This window comes from Oratosquilla oratoria, chromosome 34 (assembly GCF_046742065.1).
Source record: "Oratosquilla oratoria isolate Oo_2021 chromosome 34, ASM4674206v1, whole genome shotgun sequence".
NCBI lineage: Eukaryota > Metazoa > Arthropoda > Malacostraca > Stomatopoda > Squillidae > Oratosquilla > Oratosquilla oratoria.
This window is the reverse complement of record NC_134810.1, coordinates 18,418,775-18,440,058: the sequence shown is the minus strand read 5'-3', so window position 1 is coordinate 18,440,058 and position 21,284 is coordinate 18,418,775.

Below are 21,284 nucleotides of genomic sequence, written 5' to 3'. Positions count from 1 at the left end.
AGGATATAATATAAAATATTTGCGTTATCTCTCCTATTCATTTCGTCCTTGTGTCCGACTACATTTGGTATATATAATTAGAAAAGAAAAAGGTGACCCGACTGTAGTGTTCAGGTCACTAATAGGGGAAGACAAAATAGTCAGATCTTTTGGAGAGAGTTACATAATGAGGTCATGGGAACAAACTGAAAAAGACCATATGTCTCAAAGAGGTGAATATATAATTTCCCATAGAAATGTATCAACTATTGGAATAGCCTACAATGCGGGTAAAACCTGTACTTTCGTGAACAATTGTCGGTAACGTAAACTCATACCTTTTGTTTTCTTTAATGAAAGCCTCAAGAGAAATTATATCTATTGGTTAGGGGAGACTATAAGTTCGAGAATAGCACTTTTCCATTTTGCACCTATGTTAAATATTAAGAGATTTAAGTATATCTACTTGGCCTGTCACCCGACATGGGTGCAAAATGCCTAATGTGGACGCAGAAACAGGACCCTCCGAGCATACAAAATTAAATTACTTAATAATTTTACCATTCAGTTACATATTTAACAAAAGAAAAGTGTTGATGAACAACCCCACATCGTTGGAATGCTCTCCACCTACGGTGACCTGGGTTGTCACCTCAACTGCGGTCACTAGAGGTCACACTCTGTTCATCTGTGTCAGCGAGTTCGACTTAGCTCTGACGGCACGCGCTCCTCCGCGGCCTCCGGAGGACGTCGCCGCAGAGAGAGTTTTACGACCACAAACGTCTTCTCCAGCGACCTCTCGACGGAAGCCGAAGCTCGTCAGGGATCCTCCCCATGTCTGCCAGTGTCCCTCGGGTTTTGGAAAAAGACGTTCTGCTAAAGTGTGGATCGAAGAGGACAGCAGAGCATTGAGTCCCACTAGCCTCAGAGGACCCCGGAGGAAGAAAAAAAAGAAAAAAAAAAAAAAGGTTAAATCCAACGAAGAAAAAGGAAGAAATGAGATACCTAAAAAAATCTACTTACTATAAAGCGCAGAGTTTTCTCAAATTGTCAGTTTTCACAAAACCATAGTGAGCTTGAGCCAAAACGGAAAGGGTCCGGCGTTTTTGGGCCACGTCACGTTGTTTAAGATAGTGGTCTTTTTTTGTATCTTAGGCACCATGCCCGCCAGGGAACCCGACGCTAACAAGAAAAGGCGTCTTCGCCACTTTTGGAAATGGATTACGGTTAACCGGAAAAAATAAAAAACAGAATTGCAGAATGACAAGAACCTGCACAAAAGCTTTCCCGGATCTGTACAGAGACGTTAAAACCTTCCGTGCTAACGCATCTGTTCGAGAATTCCAACGAAATTCAACGAGACGCTACGAGAAGTTGAATATTTTGAGTATTCCGACGAAATGTTTGACAATTTTGAACTTTTTGGCGGAGAAATTGAAGACAGCGTTTCTGAAAATTTCTCGAAACATTATTTCGTCGGGTATAAAAACTTTGTGAAATCGGGCGGAAAACCCGACCACAAAACATATCAAATGTATTATCTAGAGAAGGCCTTCAAAACGTTCAACCAGGCAAAACGAAGAAACAAATACGCCATCAGGAAAGCTATGAAATGTCGCTCGGAGCCTTTGCCATCTCAGGGTCCTTGGCAAAAATGTTCCCTGGAGCCTTTGCCACTAGCATGTAATCCAGGCTACAGGGAAGCTACCTGCTAAAAGCGTGGAGAAATGAGTACCACTGACTCAACATACGAGTATGTCAACTGGAACCAGCAGTTTGCACCTCATCATTTGATTTTTGTGCAGGAGACCTTGCGTAGCTAGCGCCGAATAAAACGCTGGTGAGGGACCCTGCTACGTGACCTCCGACAACGAGGTTCTATGTGACAACCTCCTGCATTAGATTTTTCTAGATTCGACAGCTTTGTTGCACCGCACCATATGGAGGCGGTAGTATTGGCCACAGGGTTCAGTCCTGTTGGCTGGAGCTGGAAAATATTTTTCTTACAGCTCAAGCCTCAGGCACTACGTTCAAGTCCCCTGGCGATAGCAAATTGTTGCGCCGCCGAAGACTATTAGGGAGCCAAGGGACTCAATCCCGCTCTTTAAAACTAAAAACTCCATGCTGGACAATATTTTTCCCTGCAGGAATTCGGAGAGGACCCCCACCAGCTGGAGCCTCGGTCACAGCAATATAACTGCTGCGCCTTCTAAAGGCTCTTTACATTGTCGCATCGGCTCAGGCGGGAAACCCGCCAGCTAACAACGAGCTTTAATAGTGGGAAAAATTTCCTGGCCCAAAAGTAGTGATCAAAGAAATTAACAACGTATACCCATTTCCATCAGCATACGGAACCTAGATATGTTCAATATCGGGTGTCATGGTATATACAATTACTGACACTGTTTTTATTAGTTTATCGGTGTTATACATACATTATATATATATATATATATATATATATATATATATATATATATATAATAGATATATATATGTACATGTATATATATATATATATATATATATATATATATCTATATATATATTCATGTATGTGATTCACCTTGGATTATGTGTGTGTGTGTGTGTATGTGTGTGTGTGTGTGTGTTTGCGTATGTGTTTGTGCGTGTGTGTGTGCGTGTGTGTATGTGTGTTTGTGTGTGTATGTGTGTTTGTGTGTGTATGTGTGTTTGTGTGTGTTTGTGTGTGTGTGTGTGTGTGTGTACGTGGGTGTGTGTGTGTATGTGTGTGGGTGTTCATGTATGTATCTATGTGTGTGCATGTGTGCGCGTGTGTGTATTATCGTGTATCGATGTTCCAAAAATCACATGTGGAAGAAGACTACTGCGAGCGCAGCGAGCGGCGCCGCAGGCCAAGCACCCTTGGCGGAGCCACGGCCGGCGTTAGCCCGGTGCTTGTATATATAAAGAGGAAAACGAAAGAAGAAAAAAGAAGCAACGATAAAAAAACACACACACAGCGTTTATTGCCAGAGACTTTGCACATCATCCCATCTTGCGTTTCCTCCGATGACCCAATCCTATCGGGCACATCCCTAGGAATGCTACTGGGGAACTCAAGAGGAAGCCACTCACATCTGAGGTGGGTGCCCGGTTCTCACCATGCTCTCCACATACACGGACCATCGTGCTCACTACGATGGACCCCCAGCTCATTAGTGACCATTTTCCTCTCGTCACGACTTTACTCGTGGACCTTCTCCTCCACCTAGACGCTGGAATACAAGGAAGGCCAACTGGACCCTTTTCCAGGAGGAACTAGACCTCTGGTACTAGTCCCACGTCTCCCCACAGGACATAGAGGACCTACATCGAGACTTCGTCACCGCCCTACAGGCCATTGCGGAACGAGCTGTCCTCCGAACGAAGCCATACTTCAATCGGCATGCTGACTGGTCAAATCACCAAGACAACGTATTCCGTAGACTTATGTGGTGCTATCGATCCATCGAAGCACAGGTTCTCCTGTGCTCTGTCATCACCCACGTACGGTCGGTCACCCACAGGGTCCACGAAGAAAAGTGGCTGGAGTGGTGTGCACTCTGCCTAAACTACAGTTAGCGCCCTCTGGAGAAAACTGCGGCTCGCAACAGGTGCCCCCTCCTTACTCTTCACGACGACATTCTCCCCTGGATGCCCACTTATCAATATTTGGGCATCTGGATCGACGTCAGGCTCGCTCCGAAGGTTAGGTGCCTCCGCGCGGCCACGAAGACAAGATTAAATCTCCTCAGAGACATGATGAGATACCCCAGCTAGATGCCGGGTGCAAGGTCCTCCGGACGCACTATATTTACACGGTACGTTCGGTGGTGGACTATGCAGCTGTGGCTCTCATCTCCTTTCGTCTCAGTTCGTGGGACGAGCTTGGGGTCCTCCAAAACAAGGCTCTCCGCACTATCACTAGGACTCCTCCATGGACCAGTGTGGTGAAATTTAGACAGGAGGCGGGAGTTACCATCTCGTTCGGCTTTTGACTGCCCCCAAGGGAGAGTGAAGTCGAGACCTTCCTCCTGAGAGCCCTACGCGTTGAGGGAGACCCCACCGGTCACTCATGGAAGGTCCATGCGGTGAGTGCGATCCGCGCTTTTGAACTCCTGGAACTGGTTCGGCGACGTACTCTACACAGACCACATCCAGACTATAACCACCCTCCCCCGTGGCGATCTCCCTGCTGGACAGGGGACAGTCGTGATCCACACAGACTCAAAGGGTGCTACTGACATCATCCGGTCGGGGAAGATATCGGATGACGGCTACTTGACTACATCAATCCACCACTCGCTGCACCTATTGCACCAGCATGAGAGGTTCGCAAAATTTCACTGGACCTCCATTCCCATTGGGATTCCAGGGAACACTATTGTGTATGTTACTGTCAAGGCAGTGACGAGGTTCAGCAGAATCACACTACCCCTGGCACCCACGATTACACAGATCAAGGGCGTCGCCATCAAGAAGGCCAGATTGATGGCCAAGGCCAACCACAGCAGCAAACTCATACATCAGAATCAGCGTTGCGGCACTACCTTGTTACTAAGTACGAGACAGTCCACCTGCCTCCAGAAAGAAGGGCGGAATCCACTCTTCACAGAATCCGCCTGGAATATCGATGTGGGTGGCAAGTGCTACGCACGGGAAGAGACAATTGTGAACACTGCTAACTCTGTGTGTGGGTCCGAGGTGTATAAGCCTCTCCACCACTGTCTGTTTGAGTACAGAGCCACTGCCATTCTTCGTCTCCTAGGTCTCTGCCCACCACTCACCTCGTAATGGTGGCGCGGCACCTCACCGTCTCCCCTGTCACATGACAGATATATCAGCAGGATTGTGGTAAAGACATGTACAGTAGGATGCTGCACAAGATCAACATGGCTTTTCACAATTTGGATGAAAAGATGATGAAAAAAAATCATAGAAACACTGATACGTCCAAGACTAGAATATGGGTCTGTGGTATGGTCCCCACATAGAGTGAAGGATATAAGACTGACAGAATACAAAGGGCAGCAACCAAACTGGCTCCCAGCCTGGCAGATAACTCATATAAGAGCAGACTAAAAGCACTGGGTCTGCCAACTTTGAAAGATAGAAGAGAAAGAGGTGATATGATCACAGTATTCAGGCTCGCTAAAGGGGATTTACCAAAAGGATACAAAATTCTTTCATTGGGGACAGGAGGTGTTCTGAGAGGTCATGAGAACAAATAAAGACTACACGTCCAGAGGGTGTAAAGAAACACATTTATCCTTTTAGATACAAAGTGCTTGCAATAGCTAAGAAAGTGCTGTAGTCTAAGCTGGAACAATACAGTTGTTTTAAGAAACGATTAGACAACTTTATGGATGGGGATGACAGGTGGTGATGGATACGGAGCTGCCTAGTGTAGGCCTTATGGTCTCTTGCAGTCTCTTTCATTCTTATGTTCTTATGTACATTTAGGTAAATACTGTTAGGTAAAGACATACACACACACACAAAATGTGTGTATGTCTGTGCGTGAGGAGGGTGGGGGAGTGGGTTTATTCCCGAGCTTTACGTCCCTACCTTAGAAAAGACAATTTTCACTTTTTTTCATTATTTCCCATAAATTATTTCTAGTGAGAAAAATCTAAGTATATTCGTTATTATACGAAAGCAAAGTGGGTGTACAAAATTAAAGCAAACCCTCAATTAAATATGTGTGCATACACACACACACACACACACACACACACACATATATATATATATATATATATATATATATGTATAATATATACACATGTATATATACATTATATATATAAATATATATATATATATATATATATATATATAAAATATATATATATATATATATATATATATATATATATATATATATATATATAAACCACTTGGAAAATAAAAGAAATGAATACCGAACGTTTTCATCTATTCAAGATGATGATGTCTTGAATAGACGAAAACGTTCGGTATTCATTCAATTTATTTTCCAAGTGGTTTCTGCAAGAATTGTTGTTACGTGTGCTTAGTGATTTGTTTTGCATATACATATACATATATATATATATATATATATATATATATATATTCATGTATATATACATATATATATATATATATATATATATATGTGTGAGAATAAACACCTTGTGAGATCGAAACCTTTATTAGTACTACGTTTCGCTTGTTACAGCTTTTTCAAGTACTGGAATTCTGGAATTCAAGAAAAGACCACCTCGCTTGCGCGGGATCGGGTTTTGTGGGAGGGGAAGAACGTCTGTTAGAAAATGAAAAGATAGTAGTGTATAAAAGAGGGCTATTGCCACCGGGCGAATCGCGAGCAATTAGGGGCTAGATTGTTGTCATGGCGTAGGAGGACTTGACCAGGAGCTTGGAGGGAAGCGCCCGACGCCGGAGGTTAGGAGGTTGGGATTACCAACGGGGTTACCAACGGGGTTAGGATCACCAACGAAAGTTGAGAAAATGGTAGGAGGCGTAGTAGTAGAGAAAGGGGGAAAAACGGAAAAAATCTTTAGTGGGAGGTAAACTGAAATGAGAAGATGTAGTATAAGAGAAAGTGAGAAAGGAAGCGAATTTTAGTCGAAGAAAAAGGAAGTGTATATGTTTGTGCGTGGGATGCGGCTATGTTCGTGAGAGGTGTGTGTGTGTAATTTACGGTTAGTGAGTAGATTTCACTTCCCGCGTTTAGAGGGCGTTCCTGTTAGCCCCAGGTAAGGCATGAGGATTCCTGTTTTACCCCAGGTCAGGTTTGAGTAACGATATTATTATTATTATCATTATTACTACCATTACCATTATTATTATTACATTATCACCAGTCAAGCTGGTGAAGGGGTGTGTTACTTGTTGGTGCGGTTATACACGTTTTATCGTGTACACCGCACGTGGGACGGGCGCAGCTGACAGAAACAAAGTACGGTGTGGTCTAGGTGTAATATGTTGTATCAGATGTTTGTGTTTGGCGTGCAGTTTTTCTAGGTGTCTTGAGTGAAGTTTGTGTTTGTGTTGGTTGAGTGGACGGATGTTGGAAATTTGGTGTAGAGACTCAGTGGTTCTGAAGTCGCTCCATCGCGAGCCCGTGATGAACTGGACAGCGGCATTCTGAACCTTCTGATGCTCGTAGTTATTGGTGGCACATGTCAGCTGGCTTAGTCCCGGGGACTGGCACAGAATCGGTCTGACGAGGGCTAGGTACAATCGACGTTTGGTTCTCAGTGTTGCAGTTTTGAAGCGTCTGAGCCTACCCAGCACAGCCCTAGCCTTCGCTCCCTGCTTGCGGAAGTGTGGGGTCCAGGTAAGGCCACTATCAAGTGTGCTACCCAGCACACGGGTATGGTCCTTCGCTGGGATGTTTGTGTTGTTTATTTTAAGAGGAGTGTTTGTGATTGTTCTGTTGGTTCGTTTGCAGCGGAAGTGTACAGCATTGCATTTCGACGCGTTGGTCTTAATGCGCCACTGTTGCTCCCACGGGTAACAGATGGATTATAGGAGGGGCGATGTTAAACATGCCTCTGTTCTGCTCAATGGTTTTGAAGCTTTGAATGGCGGCCGCTTCGAGGCATTTTCTCCTCATCCTATCTGGTTCACTAAACAGAAGTTCTGCGTTATCCCAATCCATCAGGTGGTCGTTGGTGTTCCGGTGGATAACACAGGCGTTGGTGGTGATGTTGTTCCGGGAATCGTAGCGATGCTCCCGGATCCGGGTCTTCAGGTCACGGGAAGTCTCGCCGATGTATACTTTATCACATCCAGCACAAGGTATGCGGTAGACACCAGCGTTTTTTCCCCACATCTCGTCCTGGCTGTCATTCCTTCTTGAAAGCTCTTTGATAGTTCTGCTGGACTGGCCCACTACCTGAATGTTGCAACGCCCAAGTGTCCGGGTGAGGGTGGCGGTGACGCTGCTGGCTGGAAGGATAAGCCTCCTAGCTGGATCTTTTGTTGGTTCCCGCCCTTCCATTATTTTGAGTGCCTTTTTCTTACACTGGTGGATGATGCACTCTGTGTTATCCACCGGAACACCAACGACCACCTGATGGATTGGGATAACGCAGAACTTCTGTTTAGTGAACCAGATAGGATGAGGAGAAAATGCCTCGAAGCGGCCGCCATTCAAAGCTTCAAAACCATTGAGCAGAACAGAGGCATGTTTAACATCGCCCCTCCTATAATCCATCTGTTACCCGCATTAAATAAATGTATGAAATGTCCCCCTTAGTCCACTTCAACAAACTGTCCGAAATGTCCCCCTTTGTTTCCACCAAGTCCCACCCGTCCCCCTCCTCCCCCTCCACCTACCACCCACCCCTCCCTGATAATCTCTCCCAGTTCCTTCCCTGTTGGCTTATATGTGCTCAGAGTGTGTGTCATGTCTGTACTTGAAAAAGCTGTAACAAGCGAAACGTAGTACTAATAAAGGTTTCGATCTCACAAGGTGTTTATTCTCACAGTCTTGTCGGCTTTTGCCATTGTGATTCATATATATATATATATATATATATATATATATGTACATATACATATACATATATATATATATATATGTATACATATATATATATACATACATGTATATATATATGTATATATATATATATATATATATATATATATAAATGTGTGCATTTATATATATATATATATATATATATGTTTTTTTTGTGATTTCTTTGCATATATATATATGTATATACATACATGTATATATATATAATTATTGCTAAAAAAGAGATAGGCTTATAAGAAATATAAGTGCTCGGGTACATCTAATGTCTATGAAAGTTATGTATCAATGCAGAGATTTAAAAAAGACAATGAAAAAAAAGGCGACAATACGAAATGAGTATCGCTGATAAACCCAAAGAGAATCCCAAAGAATTCTATAGTTACATTAGAGATAAAAAGGTTGTTAGGAATCACACTGGTTCACTATTATCTGCTGACGGTCAACTTGAATATTCAAATGAAGGATTGCGTAATATCTTAAACAATTATTTTAGCTCTGTATTCGTTAACGAAACACCTCAAAGTGAACTCCAAACTGAAACTTGTAAAAAGTCTAGGGTAAACTTACTCACTACGGTAGATATAACAAAAGAAAAAATTAAAAGGTGTTCAGAGAAACTCAAAGTTAATAAAACACCAGGGCCTGACGGTTGGTATCCAGGAATCTGAAATGAAATGAAAAATGAGATTGTTGTTCCATTAGAAATTATTTTCAAGAAATCCATCATATCCGGAGATGTCCCAAGAGAATGGAAGCTAGCTAACGTTACTCCCATATTAAAGAAAGGTGACAAAAAAAAAACAAATAACTATAGGCCTATAAGTTTGACTTCAGTCGTAGGAAAAATAGTGGAAACTATCATCAGAGATGCTATCGAACATCATTTAGAAAGTAACCGTTTGATAAATGATAGACAGAATGGTTTCAGACGGAAACGTTTTTGCATGACTAATTTACTCGAATTCTACAACACAGTTATCTCGAATTATGACAAAAGAAACAATATAGATTTAATATATCTAGACTTTGCAAAAGCTTTTAATACCGTCCCACACGAAAGACTACTTACTAAATTAGGTTCACACGGAATAAGTGGTAGCCTATTAAGTTGGACTAGTAATTGGTTGAATGATCGAAAACAGAGAGCTGTTTTAAATGGAAAAACTTCTGGATGGAAAAATGTTACGAGTGGAGTTCCTCAGGGTTTCGTTCTTGGACCACTTCTATTCATAGTATATATAAATGATATAGACCATGGACTAAAATCTACTGTTTCCAAATTTGCAGATGATACAAAACTATGCGGAATGGCAAATGATCATTTAAACCAATTAGATATTCAAGAAGATTTAGATGAATTACAGCAATGGTCTGAAAAGTGGCTAATGAAATTTAACACAAGTAAATGCAAGGTAATGCACATAGGTAAAAATAACAGTAAGTACGATTACAAGTTATTTGGACATTCGTTAACAAAAGTGAATAGTAAAAAAGATCTCGGCGTAATTATCAGTAACGATCTCAAATCATCCAAGCAGTGCATTTCAGCCTCTGAAAAAGCAAATAAGATTCTAGGACTGATTGCGCGATCTTCTGACATCAAAAGTCCATCACTCATTAACAAGCTATATAAATCGTTAGTTCCTCCACATTTGGAATATGCTGTTTCCGTATGGTCACCGAATCTCATTAAAGACATTGATAGACTGGAAAAAGTACAACGGCGAGCCACAAAACTGATTCCAAATATCAAAAATAAATCATACGAAAATCGACTAAAACATATGAATCTGTTTTCCTTAAAAAAAAAAAGCGTAGACTCAGAGGTGACTTGATACAAGTCTTTGAAATTCTAAAGGGAATTGACAACATCAAATGTGACCAAATTTTCACACTCAATGAGAATCCGACAAGAAACAATGGTCTCAAACTGTCCGGAAATAGATTCAGTTTGGAAGTGGGTAGAAACAACTTTGCCAATCGTGTAGTTAATGAATGGAATAAACTTCCTGCAGAGGCAGTGCAATGTAGTTCAGTTCGAAGTTTTAAGAATCATTTAGATAAACACCTAAGTAAGATACTGTAATGATTATCATTTATTTTATATTATTTGTTTTTGTTTTGTTATCATTTGTCTGTTTGATTCTCATTAATTATTAGTTATATGTCAATTTATTATTTTTTACTATTTATCTGTTTGTTTATTATTTAACTATACCTATGTATTTATCTATGTATTTTATTTTTTATTTAAATTGTTATAGTTTTTATTCATTCATTTATTATTATTTTTATTTTATTTCGCATCCGACCTAGATATGGACCAAAAGGTCTCCTGTCGGTATGCTCCGCCTTTGTACATATATATATATATATATATATATATATATATATATATATATATATACACACACACACACAGATTGTAAAGGATTATATTTTCAAATAACATTATAGAAGATTTTCATAACAAATAGTTGTAAATAAAATCTTAAATTACAATATGGTAATTATCATATATTTTTATATTGTATTGTAAATTATATATTACGTGACTTCTGGCAATTTGTTAATAGTAATTAAACACTACTTTTCGTCATGCAATCAAAACCTAATATGTTAACAAAACAATTTAGTTGATTAGTATCGCATGATGAACAATACTGAACTAAATGGTATGGTATGATATGTGCAGAGTCAAAACATGTGAGATCACACAACCTACCCACCTATTCAGCTTATCGGCAATGGAAGGGTAAATATTGGACATAAAAGAAATTAATTCGTTTGTCCTCGAGAGTTGTCTCAAATCATCTTAAGTAACTTCGAAGTAACTCTTCTCGGCTAATAGATCGTCTTCTTTTTCTCGTTTCTGTGGTTCGGTGGAAATGGATGTACAGCACGAAGCAAATATGCTGAAACATTTTGAGTAAGTGTGATTTTGTGTATCATGCAGTACCATCACTAACACAAAACAAAATGTTATTAAAGCATAGGCCTCGACATTTCTGTTGATTTCGTCCTTGGTTCCGACTACATTTGGTAAATATAATTAGGAAAGAAAAAGGTGACTCGACTGTAGTGTCCAGGTCACTAAAAGAGGAAGATAAAATGGTCAGATCTTTTGGAGAGAGTTGCATAATGAGGTCATGGGAACAAACTAAAAAAAGACCATATGTCTCAAAGAGGTGAATATATAATTTCCCATAGAGATATATCAACTATTGGAATAGCCTACAATGCGGGTAAAACCTGTACTCTCGTGAACAATTGTCGGCAAATATATATAATGATTTTCGGCTTAGTCTGCCACTGCAACTCAGATAAACGTAAACTCATACCTTTTGTTTTCTTTAATGAAAGCCTCAAGAGAAATTATATCTATTGGTTAGGGGAAACTATAAGTTCGAGAATAGCACTTTTCCATTTTGTACCTATGTTAAATATTAAGAGATTTAAGTTACCTACTTGGCCTGTCGCCCGACATGGGTGCAAAATGGTCAATGGGGACGCAGAAACAGGACTCTCCGAGCATACAAAGCTAAATTAGTTAATAATTTTACCATTCAGTTACATATTTAACACAAGAAAAGTGTTGATGGACAACCCCACATCGTTGGAATGCTCTCCACTTACGGTGACCTGGGTCGTCACCTCACCCGCGGTCACTAGAGGTCACACTCTGTTCATCTGTGTCAGCGAGTTCGACTTAGCTCTGACGGCACGCGCTCCTCCGCGGCCTCCGGAGGACGTCGCTGCAGAGAGAGTTGTACGACCACAAACGTCTTTTCCAGCGACCTTTCGACGGAAGCCGAAGGTCGTCATGGATCCTCCCCTAGTCTGCCAGTGTCCCTCGGGTTTTTGAGAAGGACGTTCTCCTAAAGTAGGGATCGAAGACGACAGCAGAGCAGCGAGTCCCACAAGCCTCAGAAGTCCCCGGAGGAAGGATAAAAAAAAGGGGGGGAAACGAAAGAAGAAAAAGGAAGAAATGAGATAAAACAGTATAAATAAAAAAATATAAAGAGTTAAACGAAAAAAGAAAAAGGAAGCAACGATAAAAAAAAAAAACACACAGCGCGTTCATTGCCGGGTACTTTGCGCATAATCCCATCTTCAGCGTCTTTGCGCATTATCCCATCTTCCGCTTCCTCCGACGACCCAATCCTATCGGGCACATCACAAGGAACGCTACTGGGGGAGATACCTGAGGTCACCTTAGTGAACTCAAGAGGAGGCCACTCACATCTCAGGTGGGCGCCTGGTTCTCACTATGCTCTCCACATGCACGGACCATCGTGCTCACTACGATGGACCCCCAGCTCATTAGTGACCATTTTGCTCTTGTCACGACTTTAGTCGTGGACCTCCTCCCCAACCTAGACGCTGGAAAACAGGGAAGGCCAACTGGACCCTTTTCCAGGAGGAACTAGACCTCTGGTACTAGCCCCACGTCTCCCCACAGGACATAGAGGACCTACATCGAGACTTCGTCACCGCCATCCAGGTCTTTGCGAAACGAGCTGTCCTCCGAACGAAGCCATGCTTCAATCGGCATGCTGATCGGTGGTATTGTAATGACATCACACGGATGTAAAATCACCAAGACAACGTATTCCGTAGACTTATGCGGTGCTATCGATCCATCGAAGCACGGGTTCTCCTGCGCTCTGTCATCAGACACGGGCGAGCGGTCACCCACAGGGTCCAGGAAGAAAAGTGGCTGGAGTGGTGTGCAATCTGCCTAAACCACAGCTAGCGCCCTCTGGAGAAAACTGCGGTTCGCAACAGGTGCCCCCTCCTTACTCTTCACGACGACATCCTCCCCTGGATGCCCACCTATCAATATTTGGGCATCTGGATCGACGTCAGGCTCGCTTCGAAGCTCGAGTACCTCCGTGCGGCCATGAAGACGAGATTAAATCTCTTCACATCCATGATGAGACCCCGGCTAGGTGCCGGGCACAAGGTCCTTCGGACGCATTGTATTCAAACGGTACGTTCAGTGGTGGACTATGCCGCTGTGGCTCTCATCTCCTTCCGTCTCAGTTCGTGGGACGAGCTTGAGGTCTTCCAAAACCAAGATCTCCGCACTATCACTACAGACCCTCCATGGATCAGTGTGGTGAATTTTAGACAGGAGGCGGGAGTTACCTTCTCGTTCGGCTTTTGACTGAGGCACTTACACGTCGAGGGAGACCCCACCGGTCACTCATGGAAGGTCCATGCGGTGAGTGCGATCCGCGCCTTTGAACTTCTGGAACTGGTTCGGCGACGTGCTCTAGACAGACCTCATCCAGACTATAGCCACCCTCCCCCGTGGCGATCTCCCTGCTCCAGCTTCCAACTTTTTCACCTCAACGGAAGGAAGGCAGACTCCGACCCGGTATGGCCTTGAGACCATAAGGTCCATCACACCCCATGGACGGCTCTGTGGGTCCCCTCACGGAAAAGTGTGGTGCGGCTTTTACAACCCTCAATAGGGCGAACGCGCTATGGAGATTGAGTGACTGGAGCTCCACTCTACAGACGGAGCTTGCTGCTATCCCCAAGGCTTTGGATCACACTCTCACTGCTGGGCAGGGGACAGTCGTGATCCACACAGACTCAAAGGGTACTACTGACATCATCCGGTCGGGGAAGATATCGGATGACGGCTACTTGACTACATCAATCCAGCGCTCGCAGCACCTTTTGTACCAGCATGAGAGGTCTGTAAAAATTTCACTGGATCTCCATTCACACTAGGATTCCAGGGAACACTATTGTGCATGTTACTGTCAAGGCAGTGACGAGGTTCAGCAGAATCACACTACCCCTGGCAACCACGATTACACAGATTAAGGGCGTCGCCATCAAGAAGGCCAAATTGATGGCCAAGGCCAATCACAGCAGCAAACTCATACTTCACAATCAGCGTTTGGTACTACCTTGTTACTAGGTACGAGACAGTCCACCTGCCTCCAGGTGGAAGGGCAGAATCCACTCTTCACAGGATCCGCCTGGGATATCACTGTGGGTGGCAAGTACTACGCGCGGGATGCTGCAGAAGATCAACATGGCTTTTCACAATTTGGATGAAAAAATGATGAAAAAAAAAATCATAGAAACACTGATCCGTCCAAGACTAGAATATGGGTCTGTAGTATGGTCCCCACATAGAGTGAAGGATATAAGACTGACAGAATACAAAGGGCAGCAACCAAACTGGCTCCCAGCCTGGCAGATAACTCATATAAGAAGAGACTAAAAGAACTGGGTCTGCCGACCTTGAAAGATGGAAGAGAAAGAGATGATATGATCACAGTATTCAGGCTCGCTAAAAGGGATTTACTACAAGGATAGAAGATTCCTTGATTGGGGACAGGAGGTATTCTGCGAGGTCATGAGAACAAATAGACACTACACGTCCAGAGGGTGTAAAGAAACACATTTATCTTTTTAGACACAAAATGCTTGCAATAGCTAACAATGCTATAGTCTAAGCTGGAACAATACAGTTGTTTTAAGAAACGATTAGACAACTTTATGGATGGGGATGACAGGTGGTGATGGATACGGAGCTGCCTAGTGTAGGCCTTATGGTCTCTTGCAGTCTTCTTCATTCTTATGTTCTTATGTACATTTAGGTAAATACAGTTAGGTAAAGACGCACACACACACAAAATGTGTGTATGTCTGTGCGTGATGAGGGTGGGTCGGGGGTGTTATTCCCGAGCTTTACGTCCCTACCTGAGGAAAGACAACACTTTTTTTTCATTATTTCCCAAATATTATTTCTAGTGAGAAAAATCTAAGAACATATTCATTATTATACGAACGAACAAGTGGGTGTACAAAATTAAAGCTATCCCTCAATTAAATATATGTATATATACATATATATATATATATATATATATATATACATATATATAGATATACATATATATATACATATATATATACTGTATACACACACATGTATATATATATATATACATACACACACACATACATTTATATATATGTATGTATACACATACACACACACACACACACACACACACACATATATATATATATATATATATATATATATACATATCCGTATGTATGTATAGATGTATATATATATAAATATATATATATACATATATATATATATATGTATATATATATATATATATTTTAAAGGATTATATTTTCAAATAATATTACAGAAGATATTCATAATAAATAGATGTAAATAAAGTCTTATATTACAATATGGTAATTATCATATATTTTATATTGTATTGTAAATTATATATTACAAGACTTCTGACAATTTGTTAATAGTAATTAAACGCTACTTTTCGTCATGCAATCAAAACCTAATATTCAAAAAAATATATAGCTGATTGTGAGATCACACAACCTAACCACCCATTCAGATTATCGGCAATGAAAAAGTAAATATTGGACATAAAAGAAATCAATACATTTGTCCTCGAGAGTTGTCTAAAATCATCTTATGTAACTTCGAAGTTACTCTTCTCGGCTAATAGATCGTCTTCTTTTTTTCGTTTCTGTGTTACGTTCGGTGGAAATGGGTTTACAGAACGAAGTAAATATGCAGAAACATTTTAAGTAAGTGTGATTTTGTGAATCATGCAGTAACATTACTAACACAAAACAAAATGTCATTAAAGCATAGGCCTCGACATTTCAATTCTTTATGGTTGTGGGGATAGACAATAAAATATTTCCGCTATCTCTTCTGTTGATTTCGTCCTTGGGTCCGACTACATTTGGTAAATATAATTAGGAGAGAAAAAGGTGACTCGACTGTAGTGTTCAGGTCACTAAAAGAGGAAGACAAAATGGTCAGATCTTTTGGAGAGAGTTGCATAATGAGGTCATGGGAACAAACTAAAAAAAGACCATATGTCTCAAAGAGGTGAATATATAATTTCCCATAGAGATGTATCAACTATTGGAATAGCCTACAATGCGGGTAAAATCTGTACTTTCGTGTACAATTGTCGGCAAATATATATAATGATTTTCGGCTTAGTCTGTCACTGCAACTCAGATAAACGTAAACTCATACCTTTTGTTTTCTTTAATGAAAACCTCAAGAGAAATCATATCTATTGGTTAGGGGAGCCAATAAGTTCGAGAATAGCACTTTTCCATTTTGTACCTAAATTAAATATTAAGAGATTTAAGTTACCTACTTGGCCTGTCACCCGACATACGTGCAAAATGCCTAATGGGGACGCAGAAACAGGACCCTCCGAGCATACAAAGTTAAATTATTTAATAATTTTACCATTCAGTTACATATTTAACACAAGAAAAGTGTTGATGGACAACCCCACATCGTTGGAATGCTCTCCACCTACGGTGACCTGGGTCGTCACCTCACCCGCGGTCACTAGAGGTGACACTCTGTTCATCTGTGTCGGCGAGTTTGACTTAGCTCTGACGTCACGCGCTCCTCCGCGGCCTCCGGAGGACGTCGCTGCAGAGAGTTTTACGACCAGAAACGTCTTTTCCAGCGACCTCTCGACAGAAGCCGAAGCTCGTCAGGGATCCTCCCCTAGTCTGCCAGTGTCCCTCGGGTTTTGGAGAAGGACGTTATGCTAAAGTGTGGATCCAAGACGACAGCAGAGCATCGGATCCCACTAACCTCAGAGGCCCCCGGAGGAAGGAAAAAAAAAGGGGGGGAAAACCAAAGAAGAAAAAGGAGGATATTAGGTTAAAAAGTAAAAATAAAAAAATATGAAGAGGAAAACGAAAGAAGAAAGAGGAAGAAAAGAGAAAGAAAAAAAACACGCGCGCACAGCGTGTTCATTGCCGGGGACTTTGCGCATTATCCCATCTTACGCTTCCTCCGACGACCCAATCATATCGGGCACATCCCTAGGAACGCTACTTGGGGATATACCTGAGGGCACCTTGGTGAACTCGAGAGGAGGCAATTCACATTTTAGGTGGGCGCCTGGTTCTCACTATGCTCTCCATATGCACGGACCATCGTGCTCACTACGATGGACCCCCAGCTCATTAGTGACTATTTTGCTCTCGTCACGACTTTACTCGTGGACCTCCTCCTCCACCTAGACGCTGGAATACAGGGAAGGCCAACTGGACCCTTTTCCAGGAGGAACTAGACCTCTGGTACTAGTCCCACGTCTCCCCACAGGACATAGAGGCCCTACATCGAGACTTCGTCACCGCCATTCAGGTCTTTGCGGAACGAGCTGTCCCACAAACGAAGCCATGCTTCAATCGGCATGCTGATCGGTGGTATTAAAACGGCATCGTATGGGAGCAAAATCACCAAGACAACGTATTCCGTAGACGTATGCGACCCTATCGATCCATCGAAGCACAGGTTCTCCTGCGCTCTCTCATCAGACACGCGCGGTCGGTTACCCACAGGGTCCACGAAGGAAAGTGGCTGGAGTGGTATGCACTCTGCCTAAACTACAGTTAGCGCCCTCTGAAGAAAACTGCGGCTCGTAACGGGTGCCCGCTCCTTACTCTTCACGACGACATCCTCCCCTGGATGCCCACCTATCAATATTTGGGCATCTGGATCGACGTCAGGCTCGCTCCGAAGGTCAGGTACCTCCGTGCGGCCACGAAGACGAGATTAAATCTCTTCAGAGACATGATGAGACCCCGGCTAGGTGCCGGGCACAAGATCCTACGGACGCATTGTATTCAAATGGCACGTTCAGTGGTGGACTATGCCGCTGTGGCTCTCATCTCCTTTCGTCTCAGTTTGTGGGAAGAGCTTGAGGTCTTCCAAAACCAAGATCTCCTCACTATCACTACGGACCCTCCATGGACCAGTGTGGTGAATTTTAGACAGGAGGCGGGAGTTACCTTCTCGTTCGGCTTTTGACTGCCACAAGGGAGAGTGAAGTCGAGACTTTCTTCCTGAGACTCCTAGACATCGAGGGAGACCCCAGCGGTCATTCATGGAAGGTCCATGCGGAGAGTGCGATCAGCGCTTTTGAACTCCTGGAACTGGTTCGGCGACGTACTCTACACAGACCTCATTCAGACTATAACCACCCTCCTCCGTGGCGATCTCCCTGCTCCAGCTTCCATCTTTTTCACCTCAATAGATGGAAGGCAGACTCCAACCCGGTATGGCCTGGAGACCATAAGGTCCATCACACTCCAAACCCCTAACCCCAATCTCAGCGAGCCTGTCGTGCTACATGGACGGCTCTGTGGGTCCCCTCACGGAAAAGTGTGGTGAGGCTTTTACAACCGTCAATAGGGTGAACGCGCTATGGAGATTGAGTGACTGGAGCTCCACTCTACAGACGGAGCTTCCTGCCATCTCCAAGGCCCTGGATCACACTCTCTCTGCTGGGCAGGGGACAGTCGTGATCCACACAGACTCGAAGGGTGCTACAGACATCATCCGGTCGGGGAAGATATCGGATGACGGCTACTTGACTACATCAATCCAGCGCACGCTGCACCTATTGCACCAATATGAGAGGTCTGCAAAATTTCACTGGATCTCCATTCCCATTGGGATTCCAGGGATCACTATTGTGCATGTTACTGTCAAGGCAGTGACGAGGTTCAGCAGAATCACACTACCCCTGGCACCCACGATTATACAGATCAAGGGCGTCGCCATCAAGAAGCCCAGATTGATGGCCAAGGCCAACCACAGCAGCAAACTCATACTTCACAATCAGCGTTGTGGTACTACCTTTTTACTAAGTACGAGACAGTCCACCTGCCTCCAGGTACAAGGGCGGAATATACTCTTCACAGGATCCGCCTGGAATATCGCTGTGGGTGGCAAGTGCTACGCGCGGGAAGAGACAATTGCGAAGACTGTAAACTCTGTGGGGCCCAGGTGTAACAGCCCCTCCACCACTGTCTCTTTGAGTACAGATCCACTGCCATTCTTCGCCTCCTAGGTCTCTGCCCACCACTCACCTCGTAAAGGTGGCGCGGCACCTCACCGTCTCCCCTGTCACATGACAGACATATCAGTAGGATTAAGGTAAAGGCATGCAGGATGCTGCACAAGATTAACATGGCTTTTCACAATTTGAATGAAAAGATGATGGAAAAAATCATAGAAACACTGACCCGTAAGACTAGAGTATGGGTCTGTGGTATGGTCCCCACATAGAGTGAAGGATATAAGACTGAGAGTACAGAGGGCAGCAACCAAACTGGCTCCCAGCCTGGCAGATAACTCATATAAGAGCAGACTAAAAGCACTGGGTCTGCCAACTTTGAAAGATAGATGAGAAAGAGGTGATATGATCACAGTATTCAGGCTCGCTAAAGGGGATTTACTACAGAGATAGAAGATTCCTTGGTTGGGGACATGAGGTGTTCTGAGAGGTCATGAGAAATAAAGACTACACGTCCACAGGGTGTAAAGAAACACATCTATCCTTGTAGATACAAAGTGCTTGCAATAGCTAAATAGGTGCTATAGTCTAAGCTGGATCAATACAATTGTTTTAAGAAACGATCAGACAACTTTATGGATGGGGATGACAGGTGGTGATGGATACGGAGCTGCCTAGTGTAGGCCTTATGGTCTCTTGCAGTCTCCTTCATTCTTATGTTCTTATGTACATTTAGGTATATACAGTTAGGTAAACACACACACACACACACGAAACGTGTGCATGTCTGTGCGTGAGGAGGGTGCAGGGGTTTATTCCCGAGCTTTATGTCCCTACCTGAGGAAACACTATATTCACTTTTTTCATTGTTTCCCAGAAATTATTTCTAGTGAGAAAAATCTAAGTGCATATTCGTTATTATACGAACGCACAAGTGAGTGCACAAAATAAAACCTAACCCTCAATTAGATATATGTTTGTATATATATATATATATATATATATATATATATATATCTATATATATATATACATATATATATATATACATACATATATATATATCATATATATATATATATATATATATATACATATACATTACATATATATATAGATATACATATACATATACATGTATATATATATACACATATATATATATATACATATACATGTATATATATATATACACACATATATATATATACATATACATACATATATATATACAAATGTATATATCTATCTATCTATATATATATATATATATATATATATACACATACATATATATACACATGTATGTATACATATATATATACGCTTGTAACCACGAGGAAAATAAAGATCGGAATACTGAACGTTTTCGTCTATTAAGACATTTTCAAAGTACATAGTGTCACAACAAAGAATAACTGTTTCGTTATTATGAATAAAGTTGATTATTTAAACAAAATGGAACTTTTGTTAAAGGATGAAGTTACTTATTCAAAACTTGTCAAGAATCCTTTGGAGTCAATTAACGCAGGATTTAATAAGAAACTCAAAATTTATTTGAAAGGGCATGATCAACTTATCAAACAATTAACTGTTTTTTCTCCTTCCATGCCTTATTTGTACGGCTTAGTTAAAACCCATAAGCCTGATAATCCAATGAGACCCATTATCAGTTCTACTGGTTGTGTTTCATATAAATTATCCAAATGGCTTGTTTCTGTCTTGAGCCCACTCGTGGGGACCATTTCCACTTCCCACATTAGGAACAATGTAGATTTAATTAGTAAATTGAACGATCTTAATATGTCTGTTGATTTTAAGTTAGTTAGCTTTGATATTAATTCGTTATTTACCTGTGTTCCCGTTTTTGACCTTCTTTCCTTCCTAGAAGAAGAACT